Here is a 7,350-nt window from a genome sequence, read left to right as displayed (position 1 = left end):
CGTATTAAATGATCATGGAAAATGTTAGTAAAATGTAATTAATCTCCAGGATACTCAAGGTCGCAATGTGTTGGTGCAGATGTTGTATAGTTACAATGCTGTACAGAGCACATTTGGACTAAATAAGCTAATACTACTTGTATGTTCATAGGCTCCGCTAAATTTACCAAGACCAATATACATTAAAGAAGCCTATATCATATCATTGTGCTAAGCAATTTAGAAATTTGTAGTTGTTGTTGGGAGCCCTGCTATATTTTGCCTGTCGGAACTTCCTTCAACTTCTGCCCTAGACATTAACCTCGCTATGTTAGTCTTACTCTGCCTCCCTACACAGCCTGTCCAATCTGAGTAACTCTCATCTGGACAGAGAAGTGGCTCCAAGACAGAACCAATCAGAGACTTTCTGAGAAATACAATTGATGCTGGGGCAGAGAGAACATTTCGTTTTTTCTTTCTGGAAGCCCCAGCTCTAGGAAGGATGTGTGATGCAGTAGCCATCTTTGCACTGCAGAGGGAAAATGTGAGAACAAAGTCAACTGCCTGAGAGGGAGGTTAACACACTCTCAGAGAGAGAAAGAGAGAGAGAGATGGAGTGGGAGAGGGAGTGGAGGAGAGGACCCGGATAGAAGAGGAGAAGAGAAGGAGCAAGAAAAGGCTCTGAAGGGAGAGGTGGGGGTCCAGAGGGCAGAGAGATGATAATGGTATACATACAACTTCCTGATTTGAGCTCGGTTGTTTGTTGTTGTTGTTGTTTACATTCAGCTTTATTTATTTATTTTTTAATTTTTTAATTTTCTTATAAACATATAATGTATTTTTAGCCCCAGGGGTACAGGTCTGTGAATCACCAGGTTTACACACTTCACAGTTGAGCTCCGTTTTGAGCCTTAGCTACTGAGAGAGTCTGATTAACGCCGTGATTTATGCAAAGGCTAGTCTTCCTACCCTTTGACTCAAAAAGTCCCTTGTGGAATGGAATAGTACCCAACAGCTTAATCACAAACTAATTTTTTTTACCCAAAATTCACTTTAAAAGCATTTTCCTTCACATCTTTATTTGATAAATCAGTTGTTAATGAGGAAAGTGAAAAGAAGAGAGGTTCAGTTCCATAAGATAACTAGTGGTTTGACCAGTACTAGAGTTCTTGTCTGCTAGCATCTACTCCACTATTCAAATTCAATGGTGACATTTATGATGCAGATATCAAAAGCTCCAAGTTTATTTTGCATATTTTGTTAACTCCCAATTAGAATGCTTTGGCCCTTTGACTAAGTGATGTAATTGCCACTTCAAGAAACTGCATGATTGGGGTGCCTGGGTGGCTCAGTGGGTTAAAGCCTCTGCCTTCAGCTCAGGTCATGATCCCAGGGTCCTGGGATCCAGCCCCGCATCAGCCTCTCTGCTCCGCGGGAGCCTGCTTCCCCCTCTCTCTCACTGCCTGCCTCTCTGCCTACTTGTGATCTCTGTCTGTCAAATAAATAAATAAAATCTTTTAAAAAAATTTTTAAAAAAGAAACTGCATGATCAATATTATTAACTTCTTTTTTTTAAAAGAAATTAAATGATGGCTTTTTTTAGAGGGATTGAAATCATATGTAAATATAGCATTTTAGTCCAATTATTCTGGAAATACCATTTTTATAAACATGATTATTAACATTTTCGTAGTCTATGGTTTTAGATCACCAGACCTCTGCCTACTATAGGAAATCATAAGACCAACAAGTAGACACTGCAAAATTCTAACAACAATCCATGTCTTGCCCAAAGCAACTAAAAGTAGATAGGTAGGTTACTTTATCTGCAACTAGAAAACAGGACAAACTACATAGAAGACTCATCCATAAAATAAAAAAAAGAATAAACTGTCAAATTACAAGATTCATGAAATGCTAAGTCACACAAAAAGGACAAACAGTGTTAGATAAGTGAGAGCTATCTTTTGTAGACCATAAGCTATTTGACAGAAGAATCTCTCTTTGTCTTTCCTCTAGTGGGCACTCAGGAAACACCTGATAAAGACATTGATAGCACACAATTTTTGAGTGTTCCTGGATCTAAAATAATTTCCCAATGGTGTCTGCCTCTCACCCTTGGGGACAGTGTACACCCAATAAATTTTGATGATAAAAACAATAGTCTGTTTAGCTAAAGCAAATACAGAGACCCAACCAGGAAGAAACAAACTAATATTCTTTAAGTGTTTTCTTGCTGCTAGAAACTAGGCTAAGAAATCTACTTGGGTTATTTCATTGATCAATCATTAAGTCTACTTAAATCCTTTTTTTTTTAAAGATTTTATTTATTTATTTGACAGACAGAGATCACAAGGAGGCAGAGAGGCAGGCAGAGAGAGAGAGAGGAGGAAGCAGGCTGTCCGCAGAGCAGAGAGCCCGATGCGGGGCTCGATCCCAGAACCCTGAGACCATGACCTGAGTCAAAAGCAGAGGCTTTAACCCACTGAGCCACTCAGGCGCCCCAAGTCTACTTAAATCCTTGATATTAAAACATCATTAAAAAAATTTAAAAAGTTTAAAAAGTCATTAAAACTTAACTGGAAATCAGTTTGGCTGTTTGGTCAATTATGACTCAGGCTATATCTCAATGCATCGCGGGCAACAATTATTTTTTATCATTAATATCTAAAATCTATAACTAATATTCATACATCTGACATTTCACATTATTTTTTTAATTGAAGATTTTGTTTATTTACTTAACAGAGATAACAAATATGCAGAGAGGCAGGCAGACAGAGAGAGGGGGAAGCAGGCTCCCTGCTGAGCAGAGAGTCAGATGAGGGACTGGATCCCAGGACCCTGAGACCATGACCTGAGCCAAGAGCAGAGGCTTAACCCACTGAGCCCCCCAGGTGCCCTGACATTTCACTTTAAAGCCAATCACATTTTACTAAATAATTAAGTCTTAATTGGCCATAGTGGTCCCATGTGTTGATGCAACCTTAATACACTGAGTTGTTTATTTTTAAGCTAGATATACATTTACAAATAAATGTATACATTAATGAATCAACAACTTATTCTGAGTTGACAAATTATATTTATGAACTGGCAAATTCCACCTGGTTTTCATTCTCAAGCAGGATCTTTCCACAACAATAACAAAGATGCATCGCTGGTGAGTCGAAGTTTCTGTCCTCTTTACAACTTACAATCCACGAGACAAAGAATGATAATCTTTTTCCAGAACCTATATTAATTCTAAAGGAAGACGTTAGGAAAGAGGCTGCTAGAAATTTCATCCCTGAGTGGGCCATACTGGCCTTTCAATGGATTTTATAAGCAGTTCTTTCGCTCAACATTAGGAGTAATAAATTCTAAATTCTTACAGATGTGGGTACTCCTTATAGATGCATGTCTTACAGTTAAATAAAGAGTAAAGAGCATTCTCCAGAGTCAATAACAGATACGGTAGGGATCATTTTTTTATCTTTCAAATTTAGCATCATACAGAGCTATTATTTATCAGCAATTTGCTCTTTCAGGATTACTTTATTCCATTTATTTATAATATTATAAATCATAGAAGTGGATGGGAGGAAATGAGCTAGAAAGAACATGTAAGTTGCGTTATCGTTCTCCCAAAGTAGCGAGCTCACTCCCTGTTGTGATACATCTAATTGTCGAAAGACACATTATCTCTTTGTTTCATGTACATCCATCAGTGATTTTAGACAGTGCACTAGGTGGCCCTCACTAGAGCACACCCTATGGAAAGAAAACACATTCTCTTTAAACATAAGATACAATTCCTTTGAGATCCTATTAATCAATTTTCCTTTCTAATTGAAAAAGTCACCACAGAAATTAGAATACGAATTTCATTATTCTAGAAAGAACCTTAAAAGTTGACATGTCTTTGAACAATTGTATCAGAAATCCTTTTTTAAGTACATTTTCATTTTCTGGCATGGCTTGAATTGAATTCTAAACTTTCTGCTGCTTGTCCTCTAAGCCCCTCTGGTGAATTTAAATAGGCTTCCCTATATATTTAGTACATTCAAGAATTCTTTGTCGCAGTGCCTACCCTGCTTTATTATTAGAAGGCTGTCTCGGAAGTCCAGCAGCCAGTTTGTTTTCTGCCATTAATAAAGAGTCTACTTTTTTTCCTCACTTCTTTGAAGAAGTTGAAAAGACTCCATGTTGGGTGGGGGGTGAGGGCAGGAAGAGAGACAGAAGTGAAGTGAACCAACTGTGGTGTAATCCCCCAACAAAAAATGTTGTCTAATGTAGAAACCTCCCCAACGTTTACAAATGCACAGGCTGGGCTTCTAAAGTGTGATATATAAGAGAGTGATAACCTATCCATAGCCCGGTTTCCTTCTCCCCACTAAGAATACGAAGTCTACTATGAGAAAGACGTTACACTTTTTAAATCCTACAGAACCAAATCCTTCCACTGGCTAGTGTTTCACCACCACCCAAATCTCTTACTGAAGATGTCTGGAAACTGGAAAGATAATCACAATGTAAATCTATAATTTCTCACAATTCCCTTGTATGTCTAGGAAAATAAATAAAAGGGTTTCAAGAAAGACCTACCAATTTGGATGTACAAAAGATTGAGGTTGACTCATGGCCTAGGGAAAGCTAATTCAAAGGCAAGGAAAGATGATTCCACAGAATAGTCCCTTGGTGCTCACAAATCGTCAGACACCTACCAACAGAGAGGGAGAAACTTCTTAGAAAAAAAGGAATGGTTAAATCCACCTACACAAAAGACACCAAAATGCCTTACAAGGCTAGGATGAAACCTGGAAGTTATTATTCTTATGTGGTTGACCTAACAGAGAGACAGTCCATGATTATTAATATGCTTATTTAGGAATTAACTTTTAAGGTAACAAACTTAAAATCACACTACTTATATGAACAATGAAAGATTTAGTTCACCATATGAGAATTTTTCTCTTCTAATTTCTGTACAACACGCATGAAATTAGTTGATTATATAAAACTATTTAAATCTTAAATTCACTTAATATCATTACCTTTCAAGTTCCTCTTACTTTTAAACCTTCACAAGTAAAACATTACATATGAGTTAATATTGTTGGCTAGTAATGCACTTCATGTGATAAAACTACATTGAACATAGAGAGATTTGGGGAAAAAAGGAATGAAAGTTGAAGCTTGAAGCTAGCTCATTGAAAAAATGCTGTGAATGATTTTATGAAGATGTCTCAATTTTTATACTGATTTTACCGATGTTCTTTAAAAACTGAAGATACATATACATACATATGCATATATAATATAATGTCTATATATGCTTCTGTGTATTTGGCCACTGATCATCGGAAAACTAAGTATGCAGATGACAGATAATAATAACATCTACATTTCTGCGTACTAAATGTGCATTTGCAGAGCTACATTGAAAAGTCTTATTTTTGAAATGTTTACAAATGCCCAGGATTTTTAAAGACTTCTCTGTAACAGAAACTTCGTTTTCCTTTTCCAAATACAGTCACTAAGAAATCAGTGGAATTTGAGTACCAAGTTAAAGGTCTAGTAAGAAATTAAACAAAAGAATCCAAGTAATCAAAACGATGCCTGCATTTGCTCCTACCGAAATGTAGGCTGCACTGTGTGTGTAAATGGCAAGAAAATTTGGGCGTTAGCTAACCCTTTATGTACTGTTTTCTCCAAACTCATCCAAACATGACAGCTTGTAAAACCATTTACATATTTATCAGGTGAGTTCGACCAAGCCTAGGCACGTCCATTTGAAGTAGAATGTAAGGTAGTATACACCTTTTCTCATTTCATTAGTAATTAACTTATACTATAATTCCCCTGTGATACTTACATCTCTTCTAGGTATTATTAATATAGCCTAATGCTTAGAATATCTGTATATAGCTCTCCTTCAGCTGGAACACTAAAGTGTTGCAGACTTTTATACTACGAAAATATTGATCCCGTGAACCCTGAAATGAAAAATAATCATATTTAGATATGGCAAAATTCCAGAAGTGGCTTCCTTGATGGGTCCTAAAAGATTTAAAAGACAAACAAACAAACAAACAAAAACACCATTTTGGAAAGCTGATGTGTTCCTTACAGAGATTAAAAGTTAAATGCACGAGTATCACAATATTCACAGAGCTGTACAAAAGAGAGAGAAACAACTAATACTTCATTGGTCTTTGATTGATTTTAGCTGATAAGTTTAAAGTGAGTGATGATTGTAAAAGAAAAAAGGAACTTGAAGTTCATAGTACATTAACAAGCAATGTGAAAAAAGGAGAAAGAACCAAGCGGGCGTTAGTGTGTTTATGTAAAACAGTGATTTGCTATTTCCAAATTAAAATGTGAAAATAAGCTGGTGTCAGAGAGGAGGTGATTCCTCATTTCCACCGCATTGAGCAAGCTCACATCGGCAGCAGACAGCTCTTAATATATGCGTCTGGCTCAGACTGGTCTTCCAACCAGGAAGCCATCGAATTGTTAATATCACTGCTTTTTTTGTATGCAACACACATCATTTTCTCGCTCTTTGTCGTAGACCTCTCCTTTTATTTTAAGCTTAGTATGATCTGATTTTCCAGATCATATTTTAAAGCTCCAAATAATATTATTCTGTGACAGCTTAGATAGAAATGCAGAAAAAAGTGACCTCCATCTATCCATATACAGCATAAAGTAGTTTATCTAAACAAAGTCACCCACTTACATCTCTACTCACCTTTAAGGAGTAAGAGAAAAGCTTTATCAATGATAGTCTCAGAAAAGATAGTTTATATTCAGGAAGGTTACACAGGGAGGGTTCAAAGAATGCACGAAGATTAGTAAAAAATAAACATCACTGCATTCTAAATTCAGCTTTTGTACCTTTCCTCTACGAAAAAGAAGTTAACATATAATCTAATTCATAAATATAATAACACAAAAAATACTGCATTTGAAATAGATTATATCTGATATCACTATAACCAATAAACCACCATCCCTTACATTATTTTAGAACGAAATTTATGAAACATCATTTATATATTATTTATGATTATGATAAATCAGGTGTCTGTAGATATATACCTGTGTGTGATATTGTTTTATATACAAAGTAGTTTCTGATCTGTTGGATAAACATTGCTGTTAAATATAATTAAGTTTCTTGCACTTGTAGATACACACACATATTGAGTTCTTTGTACTGAGAAACTTGGGCTTTTGGAATTGTTTAAAGATAATGAAAATGTGGTTCAAAGAAGTAAAAGATAAACACCATCAGAAGTCTTTACTGTTTATATTACCTCCTTTCAGCTGGAGTTTTAAGACGAATGTTTATACACACACATACATGCACTTAAAATTTCAGAG

The 7,350-nt window shown here is 35.9% G+C and overlaps 1 long non-coding RNA gene across 1 annotated transcript; it reads right to left on the bottom strand.

Moving 5' to 3' along the window:
* Positions 1-2,942: 2,942 nt before the first annotated feature.
* On the bottom strand, positions 2,943-6,498 carry LOC123940266. Its single transcript, XR_006818059.1, has 3 exons — positions 5,837-6,498; positions 4,567-4,681; positions 2,943-3,732 (listed from the first exon to the last, which is right to left on the bottom strand). It is a non-coding gene; the product is annotated as an uncharacterized LOC123940266 (long non-coding RNA).
* Between the last annotated feature and the right edge of the window lie 852 nt (positions 6,499-7,350).

Source organism: Meles meles, chromosome 4 (assembly GCF_922984935.1).
Source record: "Meles meles chromosome 4, mMelMel3.1 paternal haplotype, whole genome shotgun sequence".
In the NCBI taxonomy this organism is placed as follows: Eukaryota; Metazoa; Chordata; class Mammalia; order Carnivora; family Mustelidae; genus Meles; species Meles meles.
The sequence above is the reverse complement of the archived record's forward strand: the minus strand, read 5'-3'. Positions and strand labels throughout refer to the sequence as shown.